This window comes from Panthera onca, chromosome D2 (genome assembly GCF_046562875.1).
Source record: "Panthera onca isolate mPanOnc1 chromosome D2, mPanOnc1 haplotype 2, whole genome shotgun sequence".
In the NCBI taxonomy this organism is placed as follows: Eukaryota; Metazoa; Chordata; class Mammalia; order Carnivora; family Felidae; genus Panthera; species Panthera onca.
This window is the reverse complement of record NC_138349.1, coordinates 33814534-33830816: the sequence shown is the minus strand read 5'-3', so window position 1 is coordinate 33830816 and position 16283 is coordinate 33814534. Positions and strand designations below refer to the sequence as shown.

The 16283-nt window shown below is 43.4% G+C and overlaps 1 protein-coding gene across 4 annotated transcripts in view; it reads left to right on the top strand.

Annotated features, from left to right (window-relative positions):
- Positions 1-1276: 1276 nt before the first annotated feature.
- Positions 1277-16283, top strand: part of PLCE1 (phospholipase C epsilon 1) — a 322822-nt gene continuing 307815 nt past the window's right edge. For 2 of the 4 annotated variants that reach the window (XM_060641978.3, XM_060641977.3), the window contains exon 1: positions 1281-1737. The gene's annotated coding sequence lies outside the window, so the exon portion shown is untranslated. Of the gene's footprint in view, positions 1738-16283 lie in introns of all 4 variants that reach the window. The other 2 variants (XM_078434609.2, XM_078434608.2) reach the window with 2 other exon arrangements.

The following is a 16283-nucleotide window of genomic DNA, read 5'->3' as shown; positions in this document are numbered from 1 at the left end:
CTCCATTCACCTGTCCAGCATGGACTCAGGGATTGCAGGAAATGACCATTCCCTATTGCTCTAGTGCTGAAATCTCGAGCTCTTAATGAACAAAGAGTTTCCTCAGTGTCCTCTGCAGAGACCTTTCCAAAACCAGCTCTTAAGGGAGGCAGTCATGTTGATTTTCATTAAAATCCTAGTGGTGAGAAAACAGCAAAGCAGTTAAGGGTCAGGCTGGCAGATTCTTTATAGGCAGAATTCTTGGTGTCCTCCTATGCATTCTTGCTCCAATCTCTCCTGTGCCCTGGAGGCTCAAAGGAGGGGAGGTCACTTTTAAGAGCAGCCTGAGAGGGTCGAACTCTCTTGAGGAGGAGGAAAGTGTGTGGGAGGAGATGGTGACCTTCCAGGTAGAGGATCAGCCTGAACACTGGTACAGAGTTGGAATGGAAGAGACCTTACATTGGGTGGTCCATATAAAGCATGATGAGGTGGGTTCCTACAGTATGTGGAGTTAGTTTGGAAGGCAGTAGGGAGCCTCTGAAGGTTTCTGCACAGATTAAAGTTGTAGAAGAGGGAAAATAAAATGACTGTGGTAAGAGGGATGATTAGTCCAGGAAGAGAACAGATGAGAGGGGTTATGGGCCTCAGGAATTGGTCCAGATTGAATGTACCAGGTGTCAGACCTATGGAATTGGTCATTAGTCCATCAAAATTGGTAAAGAGGAGGGGAAAAGGGCGGGGGAGGGGAATGATAATTTGATTTTTCTCCAGGTTCCTGGCTCTCTTGTCAAGTGGGTCTAATAACCACCCAGCACCCATGGAAGGATTTGTGCAGAGCCTGCAGTTTCTGGCAGGGGTTGAACATCCGCATGTTCGCTTCAGCAATGACAGGGCACTGGATTTGGAGTCCACGGACCTGAATGGCCACTATTACCAGTAAAAGGAGTATTTCCAGAGCGTGGCACAGCGCCAGGCCCGGTATGGTGCTCAGTAAAACCTGTTAAAGTAATGACTGAAGGGGTTCGACACCTGGTGCTTCCATTTACCAGAGTAACCTGGGTCAAGCGTCCTATCCGCCACGAGCCTCAGTTTCCAGAAGTGTCAAACAGGGCAGGTCCCCGGGGAGAAGGTGTGGGCTAAAGTTCCCGCGGCCTGGGATGCCCAGAGTTCCCGCCTCCCCACAGCCGGGCGGCCCGGCAGCGCTCTCGCCCGCCCCCGCCTGGGCCCCGGGCTGCCGCCAGCCCGCGGGGCCCGAGGCCGAGCGGGGGTCTCGCGGCGGGCCTCCCGGGCGGGGGTGGCGGCCGGGTCCGCCCCTCGCCCCCGCCTGCTCCGCGCGGCCCTTGCCGGGGGCGGGCCCCGCCTCAGGCCGCTCCCCCGGCCGCCCGGGGGCCCGCGGCGGCGCTCGCGGCCTCTCACCCGGGGCGGGCGAGTTCTGGGAAAGGCCGGCCCAGGGCGGGGGCCCCCGCTGCCGCCCGCGCCGCCGTGCCGTCCCGGCAGCGCGCAGAGCCCAGGGGCGCGGAGCGAGGGAGCGGCGCCCGCGGGGGCGCACACGCTAGAGCGCGGCGGGCGGGAGAGCGGGCGGCGCTCCCCGGGCTCTGCCTCCCGGGCACTTGCCTGTGGCTGTGGCGCGCCGCTGGCACCCGCTCCGCCGCTGACACACGGTAGCGGGGACACCCGACGCCGCTAGCGACAGGCGCGTCCCAGAGGGGACGCTGCACTTGGGGACTCGGTGCGGCGCGACTGGCCCGAAGAGCAGAGGTGAGGAGGCAACCGTGTGGCTCGGTTCCCGAGGTTGGCGCCGGGGAGAGGTGGGCGCTTTCTGTGCGACTCCAGCGTATCCACGAGGGCGGCCGCGTGGGTCCGTACCTGGCGTGGGGGCCCGGGCCCCGCCCCCACCCGGGCGACCCGAGGCCGGGCTCCGAGGGCGCGCGGGCAACTCCGGCCCGAGGGCGCCCTGAGCGCCGACTTCGCTGCCCTCACACGTTTGCCTCGGTCTCCGCCGCGTTTTCTGTATGCTTGTGGAGGCGGCCAGCCCAAGGAGGGAAAACATAAGTTCTCTTTGAGGCGGCACCTAGCAACAGGATTTCAAGGAAGGTGCCCACGAGATAGTTCCTGGAGAGACTGAGCTACATCAAGTCCTAGAAAATCCCATGTTGGACCTGGGCTCACTTTAACTGGTAATTGGAATGGCCACGTCTTTTAAAATGTTTTCTAGTGCTGCGATAATGAGTAACATAGAGCCAGAAGCCCGCCGTTGTGGCTAATAACAAATGCGCAGTATAAATTGTATGGGTTTGGTTTTTTTTTAATCCTTGCCTGGTGTTTAATCCATGAGACAGTGGGTTCAACCGACTCAACCAATTGTTCCGTGTAAGAAAGATTCATCATTTAAAGATTTATCAGCATCATTTTCACTAGCTCCCTGAAGAGATGTTACGGGAGATTCACTTCATCGGAAAGTTTTATTTGCATGCTGTTCATAATTGTAGTTGCATTTATGCAGAATTTGCTGGTAGATCTTTTAGATCCTTGCAAGATTAAGCACTTTTCCTTGCGTTTCTTGTCGGCACCCCTGGTAGAATAGGGTGGGGCCTCGACCGCAGAATGGGCACAGGGGAGGCCAAGAATGCTGGACCCACTAGGGAGAATTTTTGAAAACTTTTCTTGGGTGGTTGGTGAAGGTGACCCCATAGATACTGTCCCACAGTGTGTCCCTGCGGGAGAAGGGGAGTTGAACTATCTCTGGATGATGTATGCAGCCATGTCTTCACGAATACTTTCTAAAGAATGCCTGATGATGCTGTCAGCTAGAACGTCCTTTCCTCTTCCCAAATGCCCTTCCTGCCCCTTTTCACCATTCTAAATCCTAACCATCCTTCAGACTGAGTTTTGTTGCTGCTGTGAGGCCATCCCAGGTAACCCCAACCCCAAATAGTCAACCTGCCGCTGCTGGGATTCCTGCAGCATTTTACCTTCCCGACCTCTCTTTTCTTCCAGAGTTATTTATGTGCACGTCTCATTTTTCCTACTGAAGGCATTAATGGTGGCTTTCTTAGCACAGTGCTTGCGACTAGAAGGCCCTGTGAAATAATTGTGGGCTGCTATTAAGTGTTAAGACTTTTGTTCTTTGATTCAAATCTTTACTTTGGAGAAGATAGTATAAATGAAAGGATATATTGAAAAACATAATATTTACCATTTATGTGTCCTCCATTTACAGGCCGACAGAGGAAATTTTCTTTATACCTAGGAGCCATGCATAGTAATTATCTTTGGTCCATGCCTTGGGACCAAGTAAGAGGTGAGACTGAGCTGTAGGGACGTTCTTCCAGTCCTTCTAGTAACATAAGCTCCTTGGATGTGCTCCAAGGTTGACCTGTGTCATTAAAAATTCCATGCTCAAGTGGGTTGTGGTGAAGCTAGATTCCAGTGAAGGTGGTTGGTTTTCTTTTTTATTTGCAACTGTTCTTAGTCACAGTCTCTTCTGGGTTTTTGTTGTGTACTTAAAAAAAATGAATTTAATGTGCAATTTGTTACTTACAAATTTCAAATTGAATAAAGGATAATTGGAAAGAATTGTGCATGATGTTTTTTTTAGAGCAGAGAGCAGGGAATGTTTCTCATGCTTGGGCAGGAGGAGATATTTGCACAGAGTGAGCCCGCTCTGCATGTGTGTGTGTTGGCAGTCCCCAACTGCCACACACCTGGCTGGCAGGCAGCCTACGGAGGACAACAGCTGCTTCAGCCCAGACTCCTCTCTCTCTGGCTGGGCTACCTCTGCTGGGGGTGGGTGGGAGGAGAGGGGGATTCCTGGGGAACACAACAATTAAGAGCTTCTGGATTTAGAAGGAAACATAGGGAAGCTGTTAGAGAAAGTAATAGTGGCTTGTTTGATCAAGTTGCTTTCCTGCTCACATTTGGTTGACATCTTGGCATTGAGCAAGTGGGAATTTGGTTGGAGAGAGGGAAGGCAGGTGATAGGGAGCATGGCACTGTGGTAGAAGGCCTGGGAGGTATGATGGGGCTTAGAGAAGCATGTGGACCAGTTATGTGGGATCCCCAAAAAGGGAGTTGGAGATGGAGAAGTGGGGAGGGTAAAGATGATGTCAAAGATGTACTTTGCCATGGGCCAAGCACAAGGCCTAGAAAGGAAGAGAAGACTCTCTTCAGCATCACGTGGTCTTCTCTGCTCTCAGGGTGCAGGACTCAGGCTTACATTTACTAAAGCTATATTTCATCTGTGTTAATGGCTTAAATAGGTTTTCATGGGCCAGGTTGGATCCTAGCCCTCTATAGCTGCGCCATCAGTACGGTAGCCACAGGCCACATAGGGCTCTTGGCTTTAAATTCAAATTAGTTAGAATTAAATGAAATTAATGAGCCAGATTTCAAGAGCTCAGTACTTACATGTGGCTAGTTGCTGCTCTACCAGACAGTTAAGATACAGGACATTTCCATCGTTTCAGAAATCCTGTCCTGGAATATTGTTCTAAAGGGTTCATGCCTGTTCATCGCCAAGGTACTGATTTCTGAACCAAATTTAGTCATAAATTAAAATGTTCCTGTTTATAATGCTCTAGCAAGTCTATTTAGATGCAAATCATGGTAGCAGTTGTTGTTGGTAACACTTCTGCAGAGCTTACGGCATTCCAGGTAGTGTTCTAAGTACTCTACATCTGTTAACTCATTTCATTCGAACATTCATTCTGGCAGCAAGTGCCAGAGACGTGTTATCCCTTACCTGCAATTCTAAAATCAAAACAAGCTCTGAAAACTGGTTTTCATAAGTTTGGCTACAAAATTTGGTCTGACTTGACATGAGGTAGTCTTTATTTTTCTCACCTGGTGAGAACTGTTCATACATTCTTATTTCAGAAAGAATGGACATGTTTGCTGTGGATCCTACCAACAGTGTTATGTGATATATGGCACACGGTACTGTCTTACCATTATAAAAGCCAAAAATCTTCTGATTTGGATAAGGGAGTATGGACCTCCATTATCATGTGCATCTTAAAGATGGGGAAACCCGGGACCTAAAAGGTTAAGTAACTTTCATGGGTCATAGCAAGAAAGTGCCAGAGCCAGGAGGCAGTCAGAGCAGGCTGGCTTCAGAGTCCATTCCCTTGACCACTGTGCTATTCTGCATCAGCCTCTGGTCTCGTCACCCAAAACAAACAAATGGCCACTTTTTTTGGCTGGGTGAAGCCAGGTAGCTATAACTCCGCTGATTAGAAAGTTTCAGGTAGGGCTGTGGCTAAATTGTTTAGCAGTTGAGGTTGAGATGCTATGAATGGTTGGTTAAACCACGTGTGCTTAGCAGTTGTTTGCCTTTCCCCTTTCCACCTTGTGCCCATCATAGTTGGTTTTGAGCCATTCGCCATGTAGGAACTGATAGAAAATTTGAGCCATTCACCGTGTAAGAACTGATAGAAAAAGAGGCCATTCATTGTGGTATTGGTAAAATTACTGGTCCCTTGTTGAAACCAGTGGCACGTGGCAGGTTATATACTCATAACTGTTATGGGGTAGAAGGCAGGGGGGATGGTTTGGCCCTGGTGTATACTGACTGCTGAACACTGGTGGGGCCACTCTGGTGGCCCACAGGGGTTCTGAGACTTCCTGGTATGCTTTCAGAGGATCTGGATCCGTGTGACTCAGTTGGAAGTCTCTTCACAGGAGACTGTGAGTTCCTATCTTCTTTTTGGAGGTTGACTAGAACTGCAGACCTGGCCCAGGGTCGGGAATGGGCTTTTCACTTTCCCTCCCCAAGTGGTGGCAAGACTAAGTGGTCCCTTCCTGGGTATACTTGAAGAAATTCTTAATTAATCCCAAGGTTTCTCCTTTGAGTATAATAAAATGTTCTGAGTGCTTCACTATTTGTGTGGATCTTTTAGTATGGGCTCTGCAGGACCCCTGTCTCTCTGTATCCAGGGAGCATTTTGCCTTTTATGGCACAGTCTCTGAGGCCCCTGATTGTCATGGTGCAACCCTTTTCCCCTCTCCCTAAGTTATAATAGCTTAAGGTGTAGGGAAAAGGTATTCTATTGGTGAAATACAAGGACACTAGAATCAAACTTACCTGGTTTACATAGGCTTTACCACCTACTAGCTGTACAACCTTAGACAAGAAATTATCCTTTCTGCAGGGTAGTAATTTTACAGGGTTGCTGTGAGACCTGAGTAAGATCTTAAAGCACTTAAAGCACTTTGCATAGTGCCAGGTACATAGTGCTCAAAAAGTTAGCTACTAATATTATTGTTCTTGCCCTCTGGGTCTACCTTAGCCTTGCCAGTGTGCAGTTTTAGACTTTGGAGAGGCATGTGTCGTAGGCTGAATAATTCCAATAGTTGTCTAAAGGTGTCCAAGTCTTAATCCCCAGAACCTATAAATATGTTACTTTACACGACAAAAGGGACTGAGCAGATGCAATTAAAGATTTTAAGATAAGGAAATTATCTGGGTGGGCCTAGTCTGATCAAGAGGGTCCTTATAAAAGGGAGGCAAGAGGATCAGAGTCTCTAGTAGGAGGTAGAGGTTATGAGCCAAGGAATGCAGGCCTCTTAGAAGCTGGAAAAGGCAAGAAAATGGATTCTTCCCTAGAGCCTCCAGAAGGAATTCAGCCCTACTAACCCATTTTAGACTTCTGACCTTCAAAACTGTAAGATAACAAATTTATGTTGTTAAAGCCACAGAAACTGTGGCAATTTATCACAGCAACAATAAGAAACTAATATGGCATGGAAGAGAAACCAGAAAGTGGTTGGGTGTAGAAACAAAAGCTCTCCTAATAAGGGAACGATAACAGCCAATACCTAGGGCAAACCTTGCTGGGTACTGTTCTGAGTACTTTACGTGTATTAACCTGTCATCCTCACAGCCGCCTTCTGAGATAGGTGCTTTTATGTTCTGCAGATCAGAGAAGAGGAAACTGAGGCACCAAGAGGTTCAATAACTTTCCCGAGGTTACACAGTTAGTAGTGGCAGAGCTAGAGTGTGATGCCAAGGAGTCTGACGCTCTTAAGTGTTACCCACACTACTCCCCGAAGCAGGCATTTATTTCTGTCTGCTTAGTCTGACAGTATCAGCCCCTGAACAGTATGTTACTGTATGGAAGGAAAAGATAGTATTTGAATCAGTGAGAAGGAGGGCAGTGTAGTCCCCCCATTGCCCCAAAAGCCTGGTACTGAAGTGCTCGGTGAGTTTTTGCCATTGCCATCTCATAGCCGGAGGACGCCGACTCTGGGAGCAGTTCTTGTGCAGGCCTCCCTCTCGTTCCCACCTCTGTTCTTACAGCAGCCTCGCTCACTCACCACAGACCGCTGGCCCAGGAGTCCTGTTGGCTCTGCTTCCCACCTCTGCCTGTTTATTGGATTTGCCTCATTCCTGACTCTCTGCTCCAACCCTGAATTCCACCTTCTTCTGGCCCCTCAAATGCTCAAACTTGAGATGGTTAGTGTCAGGGGATAGTGAGGTACCACTGTGACTCTTGAGGCCGGGGGGAGGGTTATTTTTGCCCTTTTCCTTTGGTTTAGCTGGCTATTGTTGGTTTTCTAGCTGTGCTGCTTTTGTCTCTCAAGCACATAATTCAGAGTGGTATTGGTCGAAACCAGTGGTTTTCAAACTATGTTCCAGGAGTGTTTGGGGCCTCCGCCAGGTGAAGGATATGGTAGGAGAAGACCTCAGCCCTTCACCCTGCTTCTGCCCTGCAGCCTTGCTCTTATTAATTTTATTTATATATTGAAGTTCTGCTTTAGATTTGTCCTGGAAGGGCAGTTCTATTGCTAGAGAGGCAGAGAAGTTTGAGAGGAACCAACCTGCATGTTAACGCACTCTGAAGAAGACCTTTAGCCCAGAGACTTGGATGTGCAAGATATATAACTCTGTATTTTCTCTAATTGCATTTTACAAATTTGGGATTTGGATACATGTTGCTTAGATCTGTTTACATCCCAACTCTACTACTTATATACAATCTGCATAACCTTCGTCTGTTGGGACCTAAACTTCCTCATGTATGTAATGGGAGGGGCATAGAATCTACATAATAAATGAGATGATTCATGCAAAGGGCTTAGAACAGTGCCTGATTCACAATAAAAATTCAACAAACACTAGCTCTCAGGATCGTTTTTAAGTCTCCCAATGACACAATAGAAGAAGAAACTAGCCTTGTGTCTTCACAGGGTTCTGCTCTCCTAACGGGGCTGCAGCTGGAGGTCTGCTGTTCCTCCTCTCTCTGCCTGGTTACCACTGAGCTTTCCATTGTCCCTGACCGCAGGTGACTTCAGGTGCAGTAACTTGAGGCTGCCTCTACAGCAGCCTCACCTCCTCAAGGTCTCTGAGGCCTCACTACCCTCTGCCAGGAAGCAGGGTCTCTGCTACTTTTAGGATTTGCAAGACATTTCTTCTTTCCTCCCCTGCCTGCCAGATGTAAGGGCTGGGATGAGAGGAGCAAAATGAAACTCCCGTCTCCTCCCTTTTTCTTCTCCAAGGCATTTGGTCCATAATACAGACTGAACACTGTTGAATCCTTTCCTCTCTACCCTTAGGATTTAACAAAATGTAAACATAAACGGGGTGGCTAAGCTTGACAGGGTTATTGGTCACACAGTGCTGGTCAGTGCCATTATCTACTTAGTGGTGGCATTGCTGCACACTCTGTGGCGTGATCTGCTCTGGTGGCCCCAAGAAAATGTGATCCATTTATAAAAGTACTGGTAAGTCTCCCTTAAGAGGGGCTGATTATGAGTCCTTATAAGTCCAGAGATACAACAAAACACAATGATCATTTATATGTTTTTAATGCCTTATAAGAACAACTGCATTATAATAAAACAGTAGGGCTGCAATATTCAGAATTAAGGAAGAGGCAGAAGCAAGGAGAGACTCTGTTTTGATGACTTCATTTTAGGTTTAAACTATATAATATCACTGACTATGGAAAATCCAGGGAATGGAAAAAAATCACTGGGAAAAACACATGTGACTGAGTATATACTATACACATCTGGGATTAAAATATCATATAACAGAGTTTAATTTGGATATCACTGGATTTGGTTCAAGTTACTGTCATTTCTAAAGAAGTTTCAATTCATTTGTTATTATTAATAACATGAACTCAGATTTCATTGATGAACATATTTTCACCTATGGTTTGTTTGCCTGGGAGAATTGAAGCCCTCTCTGGCAGTCTGGTTTGTCAATTTCAAAGAGGTGGTTAAAATTCACAGAAGTTAAAAACTTTTGGCATGAAATGTGTTCCTCCCCCCCTCCCCTCCCCGCCCCAAGGCAGAATGAATTTGGATGATAGGGCAAAGTATAAACCTCACTCTGTCTGCAGTTTTGTTAACTGCTGGGGTCTGAGCAGATTTAGATTCACTTCTTTGCCACTCAGCAGGCTCAATAACTCAGGCCCTAACTCAGCCTGGTTTACTGTGTTTGAGGTTTTTCTTTCATCGTGCCTCCGGCATGGTTTTACAATTCATAGTGGGAGGGATTGGTAAAGCTCCAGGAGGTTGTGAAAGAAATATGCTCAATTATTATTTGAACCTAACAGAGGAAGGTAAGAATTTCTTGAGCTAATATACACAGAAGCTAAAGAAATTTACAAAAAGAACTCCAAAAAAGTGACCATCATCCACTATGCAACATAGCAGTCAGACAACCTTGCAGGTTCTCCCATGACCACCCCCTTGCTGACTGAGAATGGGCGGAGCCTCACCAATGCCAAGTCATGGGATGGCTGACAACAGGTGAAGTGTGTTCCCGACTCAGGCAGGCAAGCCCAGATCAAATTAGTTACAGAGGATAAGAGTGTGCTTATTTCTAGCCACACCGTATAGTTCTAATGAATTATCACTATCTTAGCACAGATCTAAAATATGTCACCTATTTAGGATATACTAATTAAAAAAAAAGAATCTTTAATCCAAACAATTTTAACAACTACAATTCTTTTACTTATTATTTTTAAAAATTTTTAATTGTTAATGCAGACGTTATATACCCATTTATGACTTGTTTATTACTTTTTTATTATGTGCTATGTCATCCAACAGTGAAAATTGAGGGCTAGAAAGGAAGGGTCCAATTGTCTCCCTCTTACTTTTAAAGTTGAAAGAACTGGTCTCCTTGAGAGACTCAAGGATTTGATCAAAGCCACCTAGCTGGGGAGTGGCAAAACTGAGACCTTTGTTTCAAACAGAATTAAGACCATACTGTAGATATATAATACTCAATTTTGAATCCTGGGTTCTTTGCCTAACAGTCCATCATTAAGATGTTTGCACATTAGAGGCGGCTGGGTGGCTTAGTCAGTTAAGAATCTGACCCTTGATTTCGGCTCAGGTCATGATCTCATGGCTTCACGAGTTCAAGTCCTACATCAGGCTCAGAGCTGACAGCATGGAACCTGCTTGGGATTCTCTCCCTCTCTCTGTCTGTCTCTCTCTGCCCCTCCCCTTCTCACACTTTATCTGTCTCTCTCAAAATAAACAAATAAAATTGACAACAACAACAACAACAACAACAAAAGATGTTTCCACATCATTTGGTGTTTCCAAACTTTGATTTCAGTGGTTGGGTCTCATTCTATCATGTGGTCCCATGGAGGGCTTATCCATTCCCCTACTGCTGGAAATTTCGCTGTTGATCCCTGATTTTTTTTCTATTTAAATACCTCTCCATTGCCTAGATCTCTCATTCTGTCTTTAGCACAGAGTCCCTGGAAGTGGAAGTACCACAAATCAAAGTGTAGAATTTTCTTAGAGACCCCTGATACGTACTGCCAAAATGCTCTCCAAAAAGGTTGTACCAATTTGTGCTTCTACTTCTGATATACTAGAGTAGTCTTTCCAGTGGATGTCAGTGAAAGATTCTAGACTTGGTGTTTCATAGTTTGTGCATTTCTTTGCTTACTAGAAATAAATATACATATTGATAAATATATAACACATAATTGTGCTTTTTTGGTTGTTTAATTGTCATTTTTGTCCATTTATCTTTTTTTAACTTGAGACTTCTTCATGAATTAAGAATATAACATTCCTGCATCCTGTATTTTTATAAGTAATTTCCTGTCTTTGTCACTTGCTGCTGTTTCTCTCAACTAGCATTTTTCTTTTTTTTTAAATTTTTTAAATGTTTATTTTATTTTTGAGAGAGAGACAGAGTGTGAGTGGGGGAGGGTCAGAGAGAGAGGGAGACACAGAATCCGAAGCACGCTTCAGGCTCCAAGCTGTCAGCACAGAGCCTGATGCGGGGCTCAAAGTTAGCATTTTTTCTTGATTGCAAAACAATATGTTTATTTTGGGAAATAGAAGTATGATAAAGAAAAAGTCCAAAAATCAACCACAATTCTATTGTCTAGAGTAATTACTAACATTTGGTTCATGGCTTTCTAGGGTTTTTTTTCCTGTTTTTTTTTTTTTCCAAATTGAGATCATGTTTTCATGTTTTATAAGTTTTCACCTAACTTTGTTAAGCATAATTAAGCAGATTATGTTTACCCCCACTATGGGATACTATATATATTAATGAAATATCATATTTTTGAAATGTTTAGCATGTTTTTTAACATATAGAAAATTTTAATTTCCATATGACCAGGCAGATCTAGTCCTTCCTGATAATTACTTCCATGGCCTTTAAATTTGTAGTCTTTATCTATTTTCTATGATTATATTTTTTAGCTTTTCAGGCTTTAAAAAAAATTTTTTTTAGTGTTTATTTATTTTTGAAGGAAAGAGAGACACAGTGTGAGCAGGGGAGGGGCAGAAGAGAAGGAGACACAGAATCCGAAGCAGGCTCCAGGCTCTGAGTTGTCAGCACAGAGCCTGATTCGGGCTGAACCCATGAGCTGTGAGATCATGACCTGAGTGGAAGTCAGAGCTTAAGTGACTGAGCCACCCAGGTGCCCCTAGCTTTTCAGGGGCATTTTACATTCAAATTTTCATTTGGAATAAGTTTTTTTGTACATATTATTAGCTGAAGATCTAACCTGTTTTCTAAATACTTAATTTTCCTTAATAATATATTTATTCCTCATATATATTTATATTCCTTATATAATTTCCCTCAATAATACATACATTGGATAATCCTAGGCAACTTCTAATCTCATTTTGTTTATTCTAAAGTTAGTTTCAGGCATAAGATAATCTATCTTCAAATGCTTGAGTACCTCACTGTTTTATTTATGTTAGCCTTATAATATATATTAGTATCACATAAAGGAAGTTCTCTCTCATTATAGCTATTCAAATTTTCTTTATTATTACTATTTTTTGCTTTTTATTGCAAATTAAATTTTGAGACATTTTGTCAAATCTCAAAAATCCACTGAGATTCTGACTGGGATTGAAATAAATCTATATATTAATTCAAGAAGAATGAATGTCTTTATAGTAATTAGTCTTTACATTCTGGTATGTTTATTTTTCTTTTCTAAAAAAATTTATCACTGAGGTATAATTTATATACAATGTTATATTAGTTTTAATTGTGCAATATATTGATTTGACAATTCTGTACATTACTCAATGCTCATTACAATGTGTCATCACCATCTGTCACCATAAACGTTATTACAATATTATTGACTATCTTCCCTATGCTGTAGTTTTCATCCCTAAGACTTATTTATTATATATTAGGAGGTTTATACTTTTTAATCACCTTTATCTAATTCACCCATCTGTCCCCCCACCTCCAGTTTGTTGTCTGTATTTAAGGGTCTGTTTGTTTGTTTATTTGTTTTGTTTTTTAGATTCCATGTACAAGTGAAATCATATAGTACTTGTCTCTCTCTGTCTGACTTATCTAACTTAGCATAAGGCTCTCTAGGTTCATCCATGTTGGATGACCATGTTTCATTCTTCTTTATGGCTGAGTAATATTCCATTGTATACATATACCACATCTTCTTTATCCTTTCAGTATGTTTCTTAATTTACTCGTTTACTCAAATGTCTCTCAGTTAAGTTTTGTAGTAACTTTCATATTATATTTCTCTTATTTTTAAAAAATGTTTTTTATTTAATCATCTTAATCTTTTAGCTGATTCTCTTGAGCTTTCTATGTGGAGAATTGTATTATCCACAAGTAATGATTATTTCTCTTGTGAATCAGAAATTCCAGAGTATTATTAACTAAGAATAAGGATCATAGACCTTTTAATTTAATCCCGATTTTAATGGAAATGCTTTTCATATTCACTAAGAAATGTAACATTGTCTTTTGTTTTTAAAAAGCTTAAATCACTTTGAGAAAGTAATTTTGTAGTCACATATTTTAAAAAAGAAATAAAAGGAAGTTGCATTATGTCACATGCCAAAAGGGTAATCTTTGAGGTGATTTAATGCTTTTTTCACATTTGACCTACTGCTGTGTTACATTACATTAACAAATCTACCATTAAACCATGCTTGCAGTCTTGTTGTGGCAATTTATTATCATTGTATTAATGAATTATATCTCTAAGATAGAGGTTAATCTAGAACCCATTTGGATTGTACTTTGGAATTCTTTTTAGCTAGATTTTAGCCATGGTCATCAAAGGCTGCTGTTAAAATTAGCTGCTGCTCCTGGGTATGCATAGACTGGATTCCAGGAGACCACCCTGTGCTTTCCTGAGAGTGACAGGGGCAGCCTCCAATATGGTGAGGAGCTAGAGATGCTGTTTGTGTGGCAAAGTAAGTAGGATAAAGTGCATATCAGAGATGGGTTAACTGGGGCTCTTCCTGTGTTGTGAAAATGCGATCAATGCTCTTTTTTTTTTTTTTTTTAAATACTGGGGACACTCATGCTTCTTTGTGTCTCTCATAAGATAGGCAGAATGGGAACTCTGCCATTAGAGGGTTAGGCACCATCCCTGAGGATACCAGACACCAAAGACAGATCTTTTCTGGAGCAATGGGATGTTAAAGCAGCACTGAGGCAAACCCAAAGGACAAGCTTGGGCTGCATCATTGCCTAAGAATCTAGTAGTTGTCAATTTCGGTGTCAAGGCTTAATTTAGCTGAAAGGTTAAAAAAAAAAAAGTGTTCCTAAGGCACATGAAGAGAAAGAAAGAAGGCAGTTACAAAGCTTAAAAATACTAAATGGTGAATACTGTTAAGTGTGTATTTCACAGCTGTAGGATTGAGACACTGACCCCGAAATGTTGCTACTGTGTTGGTGTCTTTGTGGAGAAGTTGGGGAGAGTCTGAGCCTCAGATGTAGGGGGTGGTTGGTTGTCTCTTCTCACTCTTGCTACTTACATGTCACCCTTCATTGCCTGCCTCCTCATTCTTTTCTACAGTTTTGTTTTTTCCCAAACTTCTTTTCTCATCCATTCATCACTGATATACACAGAGGTCACGTTGAGTCACTCCTGTGTGTCAGCAACTGTGCTTGCCGATGGGATGAGCAATACCCCCAAAGCTGCTGCCTAACCTGGGCTTACCTGAGCCAGGTGATAATGCGGGTGAGAACCTGACAGTTTCTGTGATTTGTGAAACAAGAAGTTACTAACTCTCTCCCTTTCTCTATAGCTCGGACATTTATTTATGTATGGAAGGGTAGTGTAAACTTTATGAGTGAGGAATCATTTATGAGCCATAAAATATGACAAGATTTTGTTAAAGGGGCTTGGTTAAAACTGTGGCTTGACTCATGGGAAAGATGCTTCTTTGGCTGCTACTTGGTGTTTCCTTGAGCAAATCATTTTCACCCTCATTTCTTCCCTTTGGAAGACATTTTTTTTTTTTCAACTTGAAGGATTCTGGAAGCAAGGGCTGCTAAGCCTAAAGAACGTGGCACATTCCAAGGAACAGACGAGAAATGCACAAGAAGAGGTCACCTTGTGACTGGCTCTATTCAGTGTAGAGGCTCAGGGGAAAACTTGAGAGCATGCCCAGGATGCTGGTTGCTGTTGTATTGAGGAAGGCATTCCGGTCCTTCTGGAGTAACTAGTTTACATAAATGCTTGGCTATTGATTTACTGCTTTATTACACTTTTTTTTTTTGGAATTGACTACTATTGATTGGTTCTGTAAAGAGGATTAACTGTATTCCTAATTTGAAACCAGTGATTTGTCATTAAAGAGCTTTCAGTTCAGTTAGGGAGACACAGGGCACAAATACTTGAAATTTTCAGTATCCTTACAAAGAAACGGTGGAGTCTCCGGCCATTTGTTCCATGACTTGAGTCCAGGAGAGGAAGCTCTGGGTTGGAGTGTTCTGGTACAAGGTGAGGGCTTAACTGAGGCATGGTGTGGCTTGATAGAAAGAAGGGAAAGGTGTTCCTGCTTGGGAAAAGGTGAAGCAGTCCTCAGAAGGTTTGTTCACAGGAGAGTGTTAGTCAGCCAGGTGGGCAGGGGCTCCTTTGAGGCCTCTCTTTCCTTGTTTGCCTGCATAAATGCTGGGGTTCCTTAGGTTTAATCCACTGTCATGAGTTGTGTTTCACCTTTGCATCAATGGTTCCAGATCTTTTTGTGCTCTTCTTGAGCTCCACACCTGCATATCCAGCTGCCTGTGTGACATCCTCCCAAAACTTGTGTCTCAAATTGAGCTCAGTCTTTTCCCAAACCTATTTCTCCCATGTTCCTTATTGCAGTGACTGACTTACCGATACCCTCAGCTCTCCAAGGCTACTCCTTCTGAGTCCATGGTCTCTTAGCACTGCAGGCTTCGCCTTCCCATTTCAATATCTGCCTTTCCCAATAGAGCATATGCTCCATAGGAGCAGCTATTACTGTCAGTGCTCCCTTCTCCTGTCTCCAGCCCCAGCATAGTACTGAGCCTGTGACAAATGTTGATTGATTGCATGAACTGAATTACCTGTCCATTCTGCCTCCTAAAAATTTCTCTAGCTAGACAGACCTCAGTTTGAAATCCAGCTTTACTAGCTGGGTAATGTTGCTTGAGCTATTTTTTAAATTTTATTTTGAGATAATTTTTGATTTACATAGTAATCTATTTTCTTTAGTTTTTTTTTAATGTTTATTGAGTTTTGAGAGACAGAGAGCAAGCAGGGGTAGGGCAGAGAGAGAGGGAGACATAGAATCCGAAGCAGGCTCCAGGCTCCGAGCTGTCAACACAGAGCCTGACGTGGGGCTCGAACTCAAAAACTGTGAGATCATGACCTGAGCCGAAGTCAGACACCTAACTGACTGAGCCACCCAGGCGCCCCAACATAGTAATCTATTTTTTATCTCACTTTGCATCAGTTTCTGAATCCATAAAATGAACATAATCATCGTACCTACCTCATAGATTTGTGGTGGGTTAAATGAAATAAAGCACGTGAAACATTATT